The sequence below is a fragment of the Vulpes lagopus genome, chromosome 12 (assembly GCF_018345385.1).
Source record: "Vulpes lagopus strain Blue_001 chromosome 12, ASM1834538v1, whole genome shotgun sequence".
NCBI lineage: Eukaryota > Metazoa > Chordata > Mammalia > Carnivora > Canidae > Vulpes > Vulpes lagopus.
The window spans coordinates 34,466,307-34,482,369 of NC_054835.1; the positions used below are offsets into that span (position 1 = coordinate 34,466,307).

A 16,063-nucleotide genomic window follows, 5' to 3' on the forward strand; every position below is an offset into this window, starting at 1 on the left:
CGCTTCGGCAGCACATATACTAAAAAAAAAAAAAAAAAAAAAAAAAAAAAAAAAAACAAGCTGCAGGGTAAAAGAAGATATTTGCAAGTCATGTATCCAATACAGGCCTTGTATATAGAACACATAAAGAATTTTCACAATTCAACAGTTTTAAAAAATCCAATTAGAAAAAGAACAAAAGAGGGGTGCCTAGGTGACTCAATTGATTAAGATCTGCCTTCGGCTCAGATCATGATCCCAGAGTCCTGGGATCAAGCCTGAGTCTGGCTCCCTGCTCAGTGGGAAGCCTTCTTCTCTCTCTCCTGCAACTCCCTGTGCTTGTGCTCTATCACATGCTCTCACACACTCTCTCTCTCAAATAAACAAAATCTTTAGAAAGAAAGAGAAAGAGAAAGAAAGAAAGAAAGAAAGAAAGAAAGAAAGAAAGAAAGAAAGAAAGAAAAGAAAGAGAAAGAAGAAAGAAAGAAAGAAAAAAAAGAAAGAAAGAAAGAAAGAAAGAAAAGAAAAGAAAAGAAAAGAAAAGAAAGAAAAGAAAAGAAAAGAAAAGAAAAGAAAAGAAAGAAAAGAAAAAAGAAAAGAAAAGAAAAGAAAAGAAAAGAAAAGAAAAGAAAAGAAAAGAAAAGAAAAGGAAAAGAAAAGAAAATGAACAAAAGGCAAAAATAGACATTACACAAAGGGATTTACAGGTGGCAAATAAATATATGAAGAGTTTCTCGACATCATTAGCCATTAGGGAAATACAATTAAAAAAAAAAAGATTGTATTTATTCATGAGAGACACTCAAAGAGAGAGGCAGAGACACGGGCAGAGGCAGAAGCAGGATCCCCACGGGGAACTTGATGCGGGACTCATCCCAAGACCCTAGGATCATGCCGTGAGCTGAAGGCAGACGCTGAACCACTGAGCCACCCAGATGTCCTGGGAAATGCAAATTAAAACCACAATGAGGTAGCACTACACACCTATCTTAATGCTTAAAAAAAAAAAAAAAAGAGCACCCCACTAGCTCAATGGGTAGAGCATGGGAGTCTTGATCTCACTGTAGTGAGGTTTTAAGTTTGAGCCCCATGTTGGATGTAGTTTTCTTTTAAAAGGAGGAAAAAGGGGCTCCTGGGTGGCTTAGTGGGTTGAACATCCAACTCTTGATTTCAGCTCAGGTCTTGATCTCAGGGTCCTGAGTTTACACCCCATGTTGGGCTCCAGGTTGGGCTCCATGGTGGGCATTGAGCCTGCTTTAAAAAAAAAAAAAAGGAAAAAACATAGTGACAGTGCTGTTGAAGAGGTAGAGAAACTAGATCCCCTCATACATCGCTGGTGGGAATGAAAAATGGTATAGGCCTTCAGGACAAGTTTGCCAGTTTCTTATAAAACTAACCAGGCGCTTCCCATATGACCTGACAATTGCCCTCATGGGTGTCTATTCCAGAGAAATTAAAGATTTATGTTCTTTTCACACAAAAAAACGGCATACAAATGTCCTTAGCAGCTTATTTGTAATAGCCAAAAACTGGAAACAGGGACGCCTGGGTGGCTCAGTGGTTGAGTGCCTCCCTTCGGCCCAGGGCCTGATCCAGAGTCCCAGGATCAGGTCCCACATTAGGCTCCCTGTATGGAGACTTCCTCTCCATCTGCCTGTGTTTCTGCCTCTGTGTGTGTGTGTGTGTCTCTCATGAATAAATAAATAAAATATTTTTTAAAAACTGGAAACAACTCAAATGTCCATCAAATGAAAGCTTAAACAAACTAGTCTCTATCCATCTGTACCATGGAACATTACTCAATAATAAAAGAATGGGACACCTGGATGGCTCAGCGGTTGAGCATCTGCCTTGGGCCCGGAGCATGATCCTGGAGTTCCCACATCGAGTCCCGCGTCGGGCTCCCTGCATGGAGCCTGTTTCTCCATCTGCCTGTGTCTCTGCCTCTCTCTCTCTCTCTCTCTCTCTCTCTCTCATGAATAAATAAATAAATAAAATCTTGAAAAATAAAAAAATAATAATAAAGGAAGAGAGGCGCCTGGGTAGCTTAGTTGGTTAAGCATCTGCCTTCAGCTCAGGTCATGATCCCAGGGTCCTGGGATCAAACCCCAGAGCCCCAAGTCTGGCTGTCTGCTTATCATGGAGCCTGTCTCTCCCTCTCCCACCACCTGCTGCTCCCCCTGCTTGTGCTCTCTCCATCAAATAAATAAATAAAATCTTTAAAAAATAATAATAAAAGAAGAAGAAAAAAGCTATTGACACACAACTTGGATAGATCTCAAGAGAGATTATGCATTATTGCATTTATATAATGTTCTTGAATTCACAGAATTTTAAAGATAGAGGACACATTAGGAGTGTTCAGGAGTTTGGGATGGGGGAGAGGGCATGGGTATTCCTAAAGGGGTAGTAAGAGGGAGCCTTGGAGTGATGGACTACTTCTGTATCTTGATTGTGGTGACAGTTACATGAATCTACACATGTGATAAAGCTGCATAGAATTATACATACACACAAATGAGTGCTTGTAAAACTGATGAAATCTGAATAAACTCTGCAGGTTATACCAATGTCAATTTCCTGGTTTTGATATTGTTCTGTAGTTATGCAAGATGTTACCATTAGAGGACACTGGGTTAAGGATACATGCCACTTCCTTGTACTTTTTTTTTTTTTTTTTTTTTTGCAACTTCCCATAAATCTTTTCTTTTCTTTTAAGTGAGCTCTATGCCCAACCTGGGGCTTGAACTCATGACCTTGAGATTAAGAGTCGCATGCTGCACTGACTGAGCCAGCTAAGCACCCTGCAACTTCCCATAAATCTATTAAGTATTTCAAAATTTAAAATTTTTTAGAAGGGATGCCTGGCTGGTTTAGCCAGAAGAATGTGCAACTCTTGATCTTGGAGTGGTTCAAATTCAAGCCCCATGTTGGGTGTAGAGATTATTTAAAAATAAGAGCTTGGGGATCCCTGGGTGGCTCAACAGTTTAGCGCCTGCCTTTGGCCCAGGGTGTATTCTGGAGTCCCGGGATCAAGTCCTGCACCGGGCTCCCTGCATGGAGCCTGCTTCTCTCTCTGCCTGTGTCTCTGCCTCTCTCTCTGTGTCTCTCATGAATGAATAAATAAATAAAATCTTTATTTTATTATTTTTTTTAAATTTTTATTTATTTATGATAGTCACAGAGAGAGAGAGAGAGAGGCAGAGACACAGGCAGAGGGAGAAGCAGGCTCCATGCAGGGAGCCCGACGTGGGACTCGATCCCGGGTCTCCAGGATCGCGCCCTGGGCCAAAGGCAGGCGCCAAACCGCTGCGCCACCCAGGGATCCCAAATAAAATCTTTAAAAAAATAAAAACAAATGCTTAAAAATAATAAAAATAATAAATAAAGGCTTAAAAAAGATAAAATAAAGAAATGTTATAAAAAAATTTTTTCTTCAAACAGAATCAGGAAAGCTGATGGAGACTATACCATTAGTCTAAGTGGGAAATGGTGGTGGTTTGGAATATGTGATGAGAAAGAAAAAAGAGACAAGTGGTTAGTTACAGGATGTATATTCAAGGTTTGGCACATAGGTCTAACGGATGGATAGGATAGGGGACATGAAAAAAAATAGATGTTGGCTCCTAATTTTCTCTCTTTAAGATTTTATTTTATTTTGTTAAGGTTTTTTTTATAAGATTTTATTTATTTATTCTTAAGTTTTTTTAAGATTTTATCTTTTTTAAAGATTTTTAAAAATTTTTTTTAAATCTTTTCTTGGTTTTAAATTTTTTTATTTTTTATTTTTATTTATGATAGTCACAGAGAGAGAGAGAGAGGCAGAGACACAGGCAGAGGGAGAAGCAGGCTCCATGCACCGGGAGCCCGACGTGGGATTCGATCCCAGGGCTCCAGGATCGCGCCCTGGGCCAAAGGCAGGCGCTAAACTGCTGTGCCACCCAGGGATCCCTAAAAATTTATTTATTCATGAGAGACACACAGAGAGAGGCAGAGACACAGGCAGAGGGCAAAGCAGGCTCCATGCAGGAAGCCTGACATGGGACTCAATCCTAGGACCCCAGGATCACCCCCTGGGCTGAAGGCAGGTGCTCAACCGCTGAGCCATCAAGGCGTCCTTTAAGAGTTTATCTTTAAGCAATCTCTACACCCAGTATGGGACTCGAACCCACAACCTTAAGATCAAGAGTTGCACCCTCCACTGGCAGAGCCAGCCAGGTACCCCCTAGTTTTCTTTCTTACTTACTTTTTTTGGTGGCGGGGGAGAGGATGCATTAAGTATCCGTTCAATAGTTATCTACAAAGCTCCTTTATAAGTTGTTGGGGACCGCTGCACTAGTGCTTCTAAAACCTCTATGTACAAACAAATCACATAGGGAATTGTTAAAACAAAAATTATTCTTTTTTTAAGATTTTATTTATTGAGCAGCCAGGGTGGGGTTATTTAAATAAATAAAAGATTTTATTTATTTATTCATGAGACACACACACACACAGAGAGAGAGAGAGAGAGAGGCAGAGGCACAGGCAGAGGGAGAAGCAGGCTCTCTGTGGGGAGCCTGATGGGGCACTTGATCCCAGACCCTGAGCTGAAGGCAGACACTCAACTGCTGAGCCACCCAGGGATCCCTAAAAAGCAAATTCTGATTCAGTACGTCTAGAGTGAAGCCTGAGAGTTTTATGATTCCAAGGTTGTCAATCGATAGACTCTACAAGACCATCTCCTGGAGGCAGGTTCCTTTAAAAATGTTATAAGCCTTATTGGGTGGGGAGGATCTTGCCCAGGCAGAATCTGGAGAAGGGGAATGGACAGTAGAAAATAGGAAGATTTCATCTCTTCCTGGAAGCCATCCTAATTACATGACTCGCCCTACCCTTCCTTGCCCAACTCTATACACAACCCTTCAGGCTTCTGTAGGTAAATGTTTCAACAGAACAAATTAAAAAACAATAAGAATTTAAGCTAACACTAATCTTTTTTTTTTTCAAGTTTTATTTATTTATTTATTTATTTATTTAAGTAATCTCTGCCCCCAATGTGGGAAGCAAATTCATGATCTCAAGATCAAGAGTCACATGCTCTTCTGACTGAGCCAGTCAGGCACCCTGAAACTAATGGACCTAAAGGACATATGAACCCATTTCTCCAGAAACCCTGACAAAGGGTTTCTGTTTCTTTTTCTTTTTTTTTTAGTTTCTTCTTGAAACTTCCAGGAAGGGGAATCCACTACCTCAGACATCAGATCCCTGGCCTTCCACCCTCCTCTTGTTTAAATAGCAACAACAACAATAAACTTGCAAATTTGAATATATTCACCCTCCCCAAAAATAATAACAGGAGTAATGTTTAGTGAACTGCACTAATGACATCAACTCTTGTGGAGAAAGAGTGGTCACTAGGCTGCCTTGGTAACATAGGGGGAAGGTTTCACTGAAGTATGATTGGGATGCACAGAGAGAAGATGGCAAATAGGCAAGTCTGTAGGTTCTGGGAGACAAGGAAAATAGCCAAGAGCAAAGGATGCAAACAGGGAAAAGTAAAAAATGTCACAGAAACTCATTAGACACTCCTGATAGAGTGCTTCTAGAATAGTGGGGAAGAAGACCAGCAGATTAATGACAAGCCTTGAATGCTAGCCCAAGAAATTGGGACCGTAGTTAATGGAGAGTCATGGAACCTTTGAGTGTAGAACAGTGACCTGAGAAACATCTTAAAATTCTAGAACTTAATAAAACTGTTGTGGCTATCTAATTCACTCACTTTATAGGCATACACACAGACCAAAAGAGATGACTCGATTTATTCAAGATTACATTGGTACATGGGGAATGCTATGCTTTAGAACAATGAAGAATCTAGCTATAGTCTGGAGGGTAGATTGGATAGGGAGACACTGGAAGCAAAGAGGCCCATAAAAAAAATGCCAATGTCATCAATAATCAAGGTATGAGAATTAAAGTGGTCAAAGGGATGTTTGCGCTAAAACTCATAGGCTAAACTAACAAGGTTTGGGAAGTGATTGAATACAATTGACAAGAGCTGGAAAGGGACTCTATCACAGCAATGACAGTGCTGAAGATCATGAGTCTGTTTTCAAGTGATGTGGGGGCGATTCTTGGATCAACTACATATTAATTATGTGACCTTGGTCAAGATATCCAATATCGCCAAGCAAACCTCAGTTTTTGTCACGACGTCATAAGAGTATTGAGAGGATTTATATAAAGTAATGCAATAAAATTTAACACAGTGTCTGGCACAAAGTAAATAATAAATATCTGTTTTTTTTATAGCTATGGATGACAGAATTTTACACCTAGAATTGTGATAATAATGATATTATTCAAATAGGGAAGACCAGAAAAAGCCAGCTAGAGGAAGATGTAATGCATCTGATGGAGGTGATACAAGAGAGAGAATGTACGGTAACCAACTGAAGACACTTATCTGGGGTTCAGAAGAGATGCTAGGCCTAAGAAGAAATAGGTGCGGATTATTTGCATAAAAGTGTTATATAAATACCTCAAAGCCAAACATGAAAGCATTGACAATGTTCTTTTATTTCAAAGGCAGACTTTTTGTGATTGTGTAGATATAAATTCCAATATCTGACAAATATGCATTCTAACAATATGTCAAACGTGTCTTCTAGAATTTTTACAACAATATGTAATATGCTATTGTTTGCCAAGCATAGAGCCTTTTTTTTTTTTAAGATTTTATTTATTTATTCATAGACACAGAGAGAGAGAGAGAGGCAGAGACACAGGCAGAGGGAGAAGCAGGCTCCATGCAGGGAGCCTGATGTGAGACTCAATCCTGGGTCTCCAGGATCACACCCCAGGCTGCAGGCGGCACCAAACCGCTGAGCCACTGGGGCTGCCCAGGGTAGAGCCTTTTAGAAATTAAATTAAAGAGACACCTGTGTGGCTCAGCAGTTGAGCATTTGCCTTCGGTTCAGGGCTTGATGCCGGGGTCCTGGGATTGAGTCAGGCTCCCTGCATGGAGGTTGCTTCTCCCTCTGCCTATGTCTCTACCTCTGTTTCTGTGTCTCTCATGAATAAATAAATAAAAATCTTAAAAAAAAAAAACTAAAGAAATGAAATTATATAGAGACACCTCGGTGGCTCAGTCAGTTGAGTGTCTGACTCTTGATTTCAGCTCAGGTCATGATTTCAGTGTTGTGGGATGGAGTCTCTTGGGCAGACTTCCACTTGAGATTCTCTCCCTCTCCCTCTGCCCCTCCCCACCTCACCGGCACTATTTCTCTCTCTCAAATCAATAAATCGTAAACAAAACGAAATGAAATTAGATAAAAAACAATATTAGTATTCTAATTTATGTTATCTGAAACTGATGGTAATTATACTGTGATTTAAATAGTCTTAGAAAAAAGGTGATCTGTATTTTTTTTTAAGATTTATTTATTTGAGAGAGCTCACGTGCACAAGTTGGGGGAGGGAGCAAACTCCCCACTGAGTGAAGAGCCAAGCACCAGTCCCCAACCTACAACCTGAGACCGTAATCAGAACTGAGACCAAGAGCTGGTCACCTAACTGACTGAGCCACTCAGGCACCCCAGTGATCCATAAGTATTAAAAAGTACCTTAAGGGCAGCCCAGGTGGCTCAGCGGTTTAGCGCCACCTTCAGCCCAGGGCGTGATCCTGGAGACTCGGGATTGAGTCCCGTGTTGGGCTCCCTGCGTGGAGCCTGCTTCTTCCTCTGCCTGTGTCTCTGCCTCTCTCTCTGTCTCTCTCTCTCTCTGTGACTATCGTAAATAAGTAATAATAATAAAAAATAATAATAATAAAAATAAATAAATAAAATCTTTTTAAAAAAGAAAAAGTTATCTTAAAAGGACCAATAATTGCCATTCATTTGTTACACAAAAATGAACGATAATAGACAACATATATTGAAGGATTACTCTGTGCCAGGCACAGTGCTTTATTTATAGTAGTATGCACAACCACTTAGTGTGGTAAATACTATTATTGTCCTTATTTTTCAGGTAGGGAAACTGAAGCTCATGGAAGGTGGGTGACTTGCTCAAATTCAGACAGCCAGAAGAAGTGGAACGAGGTTTTTTTTTTTTTAAAGATTTTATTTATTCATTAATGAGAGACACAGAGAGAGGCAGAGACACAGGCAGAGAGAGAAGCAGGCTCCATGCAGGAAGCCCAATGCACCGCTGGATCCCAGGACCCTGGGATCAGGACCTGAGCTGAAGGCAGACACTCAACTGCTGAGCCCCACCCAGGTGCCCCAGAACTAGGATTTAAAGCCAGTCCATGCAGGGCCAGAGCTTCAGCTCTAAATTACGTGTGTGCGTCTTCACCACGTGGAAGGCTTTTTTCTAAAAGTCTCACTTTCCTGAGGGATCACTATGAGATGCACTATGAGATGCAAAGAAATCATAATCAACAAGACAGCAAGCCCTAACACTGTGCAAAGAATAGAATTGATTCAGGTCATGTCTGTCCTGCTATTAATGATTTAAGGAATCAGAGCAACTAACGCATTACGCCCACATGTGAGAAACAGAAAGGCATCCTGGGATGCAGGGCAAAGAGAGGCCATTCATAATACTAATTAGGAATGAGTCCTGTGGGAATCTTCACTGCCCTTAATCAAGAATGAAGTATGAACCCTCCCACTTTTGACTCCAGAGTCAAACTACAAATCAAACAGCACGATCGTTTGGTGAAGGTAATTGCCTATGTTTCGGAAAAAAAATTGCACACACAGGTCATTTGTCTGTCTCTAGCTCTGCAATATGGTTAAAAAAAAAAAAACTGCATCATCAATCTTCTGAGTGAGGCCCTGATCCTTGAGGGAGGGAGGAGAAGAGATTTTTTGGGGAAACCTGCAAAATTTGCTGATGGGAGAAAGAACTTGTAAGAGGCTCCTCACATAGTCTGGGGTAGCAGCTATATGAGGTGGGCCTGATTCTAACTCTTATTTTTCAGGTGGGGAAAATGAGGCCCAGAAAGGTTAAATAGTTTAGCCAAGACCACAAAACCAGTAAGTGGCAGAGGCTGGCTGTCAATCTGTGCCACTCTTGCTCCAGAGTTCATGTTAACTACCACACCATGCCATTTAACATTGTGTCCTCAGGAATTATATGCTTTTCTGGCCCAATAAGATGCCAAGGATTACAAGGCAGCCCAAATGGGATCAGTTATCTCTTTTCTTCCTGTTCAACTACACTGCCTTCTTCTGACACTCCTAGTTTCTGCTCATGACTACGAGAGTGATGATTCTAATGCCATTGATTTTTTTCTCTCTCCTTAAGCTCCTCAATCCCACTTATTTTCACATTCTCTTACAACCCTCCTCTTGTTTCCACTTTCTAAACTTAGATATAATAAAGCCTTTTGCAAAGACACGGGCTCTTTGCCTGGAAAAGTCTCTCCACTTGCCTTGACCCTGGTCTAGTCTTAACAGACTAAAATTCTCTGGGGGAAGCCTGAAGAGGTTCACCATTCAGAGCAATGATTTCACATTTGTCTCCCTCTTGCTTTCTTGTCATCTGACTTTCCAAGACGCCTACTGGGAGTCTGTTACATGGGCCTGGTGTCTTTTGTCTTCACTGATGATGATAATAATACTGGACTGGTTTGGTTTGTCTCTCCAGTCTCTCCCGATTGGGGCTGGATATCACATAATCTATAACTTCTTTTTTTTTTTTCTTTTTGCATTTTATTTACTTGTTTGTTTTTAACAACAGATAATCAATTTATTAAAAAGGTTGATTTAAGCATCTGCAATGGTGACTTCAACCTCAACTCCAGGCTCAATACTGATGGAGATAATCTGCTTAACAGTCTCAGAAAGACTGTGCAGATCAATGAGTCGCTTGTGGATCCTCATCTGAAAATGATCCCAAGTCTTAGAACCTTCACCACAAGGAGTCTTTCTCGCAATGATTCTCAGAGTCTTGGTAGGCATCAGCACTGGTCCTTTCACTTTGAGATTCTTTTCCTTTGCACCTCTGATCAAGTCAGCACATACCTTTTCCAAAGATTTTACGTTGCGGCTGGTTAGAGTAATTCTAATTCAGTGAATCGCCACCTCTGATTCCAAGGGTGTCTCCCGGTGTCTTTAAATGCCATGGCTGCAGTGTGGCTTCCTGACAGGCTTGTTCCTCAGTGAGAGCGAACAGCGGTGAATCAGGAGCAGGAGCGGGGCATCCTGGACTCCGCTCTGGTGGAGACCACGTCTTCCTCCTTATTTATTTATTTGACAGAGAAAGAGAGAGAGAGAGAACAGCAAGCAGAGGGAGAGGGAAAAGTAGGCTCTCAGCTGAGCAAGGAGCCCAACACAGGGCTCAATCCCAGGACTTTAGGATTATGACCTGAGCTAAAGGCAGACACCCAATCGAGCCATTCAGGTGCCCCATAATTTCCGTAATACTATGATTTTAGCACCTTTTGTATTAGTCAGGATAGGCTAGGTTGTGCTAGAGCCAAAAGTCAATCACAAGTCTCGGTGGTTTAATGAGACTTAGTCCATCAGGCTCGGATAACAAAAACACAATGGGCTGGATGACTTATTAAAATTATGTGTGTATTTAAAGTTGGAAGGCAGCTCTGTGATCTCCTCAGAGGCTATCTTCAGTAGGGGCTTCAGATCCAGGTACTTTGAGCCTTCTTCTCATGTCAGGGCTTTAAGTCCTATCTCCAAATGGGCCACTAGACCCTGAACATACCTGGCCTCTGTAGTTTTCGAGAGATGATATCATGCTGCAGAAATCCTTCCATGAGAATGCAGACACACAGGGTGTGATTTGGTAACAGACTCCTAGTAAGAAGATGCCCATAGGAGATGGAGCTGGGCGTGGCTCCTCACTAATAATCCGACAGGAATTAAAAATGTAGTTTACATTTACTGAACACTCCTGTGCCAGCCACTATTCAAAATGTTTTGTGTGTATTATGGCATCGAACCTTCACAACAACCCTGTATGACTAGTACTCATATTCTCAAACTCATTCTACAGAAGAGGAAACTATGGTACAAGAGAGTAACTTGTTTAAGAAGCACAGCTAGTTAAGTGGCAGAAGCATAATTCAGACCCCGGGAGCTAACTCCAGACACCTTGTACACTCTCAATCTCTTGTGTTTATTGCCTTGTGCTTGGCCAAGATTTTGAATTTTAACTTTTTTACAAAGCATTAAAGAACATATTCCTCTGGGGGCACCTGGATGGCTCAGTGGTTGAGCATCTGCCTTCAGCTCAGGGTGTGACCCTGGGGTCTCAGGATGGAGTTCCTCACTGGGCTGCCCACAGGGAGCCTACTTCTCCCTCTGCCTTTGTCTCTGCCTCTCTGTGTGCCTCTCATGAATAAATAAATACAATATTAAAAAAAAGAATATATTCCTCTGAGTCTTGATTTCTGCTAACTTGATAGTAAACAATGTTATTCCCTTATATGCAACATTTATATAACAGAATGGGAGATAGGCCAGGATATGTCCTCTTCTTCCAGACATATGATCTATATCAAATGTATGACACTTGGCTTCTGATTTCAGAATTTGAAAAATAGAGTCCTGAATGTGGCATTGAGCTTAGTCCACTGTTAGATACTAGCTTCAATGAAGCCAGAAGATGACCGTGGATGATTCCTCACTTGTAAAAGGAGGGAATTAGATTCCACTGCTAGCTAAGTGACCTCCTAATGTTCAGATCTCATGTCCAAAGGAGTAACTCTCTGCAGGGAGTTCCCAGCACCGAGGCAGAAGGAAAGAGCAAATATATATCTTGAAAGAGGCCGACTCTCTGGTGCCCCTCGAGTCACACATATCCAATTGAAATGAACAAATGAGTATCTGTTCCCTGCTTCCGATGTGTGAGACTGTCAATTGGCAACGGCTACTATGCTTAGGTTTTTAACTGGCTCTGTTGCCCCTGCTAAAAATAAGCTGCTAGTGTTAGTGTTGAGTCATTTTCATGCATGAATATGTGGAGGAAAAAAGTGACAAAGGTCATAGAGGCTGTGCATACGATGATTTCCCTTCTGACCAGATACCACACCTTGTTCCCAACCAGCCTTCTTTTTCTGTTTTATTTTAGATAAGCCATATACCTTAAATAGAAAATAGATTCAATAGTACTTTATTGTGTTTTAGTTTATTCATATCCTGTTCTCTACTTGTGGGCTGGCCTTGTCCTCATTGCTGGATTTTTGTACTTTTCTGAGGAATAAACGATGTTAACAACTACAGTTTGCACAGTGATTACATATGCATATATGCATACTTTCCTTTGAACAGTCAGCCCCGGCCTTGCTGACGTGGCAACCTGTGGATGGGTTCCCAGCTTTCTCTAGAGGTAGTAAAGTCTTACCAGGACAGGCTCCATTCTGGGCAGAATTGTAATGTTTCATTCTCAGGTGAATTTTCTATTTCATTTTTGAGGATTCTTTTTTTTTTTTTTTTAAAGATTTTATTTATCTATGAGAGACACGGAGAGAGAGGCAGAGACAGACAGAGGGAGAAGCAGGCTCCCTGCAGGGACCCCAATGCAGGACTGGATCCAGGGGCCCCCGGATCACACCCAGGGCCACAGGCAGACACTCAACCACTGAGCCACCCAGGTGTCCCTTTTTTTTTTTTTTTTGAAGATTCTTCTGTTTCATTTCTGGGATCTCTATCCTTCACCCCCTATCCCTGTGGCCAGTGCCCTTATTCTGCTTTCTAATCAAAGTTTCCCTCTTTCTCTTTTTTTCTTTTTCTTTTTAAGTAGGCTCCACACCCAATGTGGGGCTCAAACTCACGACCTTAGATGAAGAGTTGCACGCTTCATGGACCGCACCAGCCAGGTGCCCAAGTTTCTTACTCATTAGGTCTTCATCTCATTGGTATAAAATGAGAAGAAAGTTGGAGGAGAAAGACACTAACGTTCTTTCTTTCTTTCTTTCTTTCTTTCTTTCTTTCTTTCTTTCTTTCTTTCTTTCTTTCTTTCTTTCTTTCTTTCTTTCTTTCTTTCTTTCTTTCTTTCTTTCTTTCTTTTAGAGAAAGGAGGCAGGGGGTAGAGGGAGAGAGATTTTTAAATAGAATCTTTAAAAAAAAAAGCCATTTCTTCAGAGTTGCTGATTTCATCTAGCTTTTTGGTAGAAAAGAGTTGATTACACAAAGTATAAAGGGTGAAGGGGCTTTTGGTAGCTTTTTGGTAGAAAACTGTTGATTACACAAAGTATAAAGGGTGAAGGGGCACCTGGCTGGCTCAGTCAGTAGACCTTGTGACTCTTGATCTCAGGGTTGTGAGTTCGAGCCCCATGTTGGGTATAGAGATTACTTTTAAAAAATCTTTAAAAAATTCAAAAATATAAAAGGTGAAATTGGACCATGTGTTTCATAAAATGATTCATCCTAGGAGTATTGTCCACAAATAAGTCCTAACTACATTCATAAGTTCATGTTTTTTTTTTAATTAAGATTTTATTTATTTATTCATGAGAGACAGAGAGAGAGAGGCAGAGACACAGGCAGAGGGAGAAGCAGGCTCCATGCAGGGAGCCTGATGTGGGACTCGATCCTGGGACTCCAGGATCACACCCTGGGCCGAAGGCAGGTGCTAAACCTCTGAGCCACCCAGGGACCCCATAAATTAATGATTTCAGATGGTTTGTCCAGCTATCATCTTTCTTTGTGATCCAGTCCAGAAGCTCCTCAAACCATAAGTATCCCAAACAAACTTATTTTAAAGATTTATTTACTTAGGAAGACAGAGAGAGCAGGAACAGAAGGGGCAGAGGGAGAGGGAGAGAATCTCAAGCAGACTCTGTGCTGAGCACAGAGCCAAAACCAAGAGGTCAGGTGCATAACTGATTGTACCACCCAGGCACCCCCAAACTTATTTTATTTTAAAAAGCAAACTTCTGTCCTGAATTAGCTCTCTAGATTGGTGGTACCACCATTTACTCATTTGCCCAAGCCAGAAGACTGTAAGTCCCTTTCTGCCACCCTCGAAATCTGGCAAGTTCTGTCCATTGGCTCTTTCAAATATTTCTCACGCCCATAACCATGGCCATTACCTTAAGTAACATGGGCATGTGGAGGCAGGAAGGGAGATTGGACAGATACTGATGGAATTCTAGGGGAAAGATCTAAGATCAGCTGACGCATATACACCAAGACATTAACAAACTAGACAAAATTCTTGCCTTTTACCCACAGTATTTTTTTTTAATTTTTATTTATTTATGATAGTCACAGAGAGAGAGAGAGAGGCAGAGACATGGCAGAGGGAGAAGCAGAGGGAGAAGCAGGCTCCATGCACCGGGAGCCCGATGTGGGATTCGATCCCGGGTCTCCAGGATCGCACCCTGGGCCAAAGGCAGGCACCAAACCACTGCGCCACCCAGGGATCCCTACCCACAGTATTTTATCCACTTCCCCCACCTCTGTGCACCCCTGCATTTTAGCATAAAAGTGACCTCGCCTGCAGAGCTCCCAAGATGGAGAGAAAACACTTTTGATTCCTGATAAGATTTAACCAGGAGTTGAAGATGAGATGGAGAAAGAACATATGGAAAAAGGCTTCACTTATTCAGACTGGAGGATTGGTAGGATAGGATGGAGGAAAGGAGGAAAGGTATGAAGAACATAAAACTATCACGTGTGTCCTTATTTTTGGGAGCCCATGCTTGTTTCAGAGAGTAAAAGGTATGTTGAATAAATCAAAGTACCACTGAGGACACTACCTTCTTCTCATCTGGGGCTCAGGAAAATGCTGCCCTGAAGATCACCCATATTAACCTAAGGAACAAGTACATCAAGTCATCTGTGCTGTGGAGTTAGGCCCTGGGAGGCCTAGAGGCTTAGCTTTGCAACCCTAGCCTGGGAACTTGGTGGCAGAAGTGGATAGTACACAGCAGGTGGCTCTGAGGTGAGGGCTGCAGGGAAGGCTGCCATCACAGCCAGACTTCAGACATCTCACATAACATCAGAGTCAGAGGAGGCCAAATGAGACACAGAGTGACACATGGGGGATGGGGAATGGGGCATGGGTTCTAGTAACTCAAAACTTTAACTTTGAAGGAAAGCTGAATATCCAGAGACCAGGCAAGCAAGAATATCACTTGCTTGAGACCAGCAAGAGGCCAGAAGACAAAGATCAGAGGTCCCTTCAAGGATCCAAAGATCCCATTCACCTTTATCCACCTCCATCAAGTGGCTAAAGACACACTTTTTCCTCGTTTATTTTATTTTATTTTATTTTATTTATTTATTCATGAGAGACACACAGAGAGAGGCAGAGGGAGAAGCAGGCTTCCCAAGAAGTCCAATGTGGGACTCAATCCCAGGACCCCAGGATCATGCCCTGGGCCAAAGGCAGATGTTCAACCTCCGAGTCACCCAGGCATCCCCACACTTCTCCCTCTTATTCTAAGGTCTCTTAAGGGAAGGATCAGTTAGGTGAGAGGCTAGCCAAAAGACTCAGTATTCTTTTTCTTTTTAAAGATGTTTTATTTATTTATTTGAGAGAGAGAGAGCACAGAGGGAGAAGAAGAAGAAGAAGCTGACTCCTTGCTGAGCAGAGAGCCCACCGCAGGGCTCTATCCCGGAACCCAGAGGTTATGATCCAAGTGGAAGGCAGACACTATCCAGGTGCCCCAAGACTCAGTATTCTTATTCAAGAGAGAGCACACATGCATGTGACCTAAAGAGACTGTTTCAATAATCCCTCAGACCAATATTTCTTTTGAACTAGGTCTGTTTTGTGAGTGTGGTCTCAGGAAGTAGGCCACATTAGGTTTAGCCAAAACAAATAAATCATTTTTCTCTGCTTATCTGAATCCATGAGTTAACCTCCAAGCCAAACATCTGCAGGGATTACTTTCTCCTTGGCAAAATCCTCCAGGATGCGTTCACCTAAATAACCTGCAGATATAGCTGTTCTTTTCTCTTTGCCATTACTGTACCTTCTATGTATGTAGATTGCACTAGCACATGGTTTCTGCTTCCCAGGCCTGCCTCCCTTAATAGACTGCTCATCTTGAGGGCAAGTACTGTGCCTGATCTTAGCCAAGATTCTTCACCTTGGGCCTGGCACAGGACCCAGCACTTCCAAG

The 16,063-nt window shown here is 41.9% G+C and overlaps 1 pseudogene; it reads right to left on the reverse strand.

The window, feature by feature from the left end:
* Positions 1-9,704: 9,704 nt before the first annotated feature.
* On the reverse strand, positions 9,705-10,096 carry LOC121473787 (annotated as a pseudogene).
* Between the last annotated feature and the right edge of the window lie 5,967 nt (positions 10,097-16,063).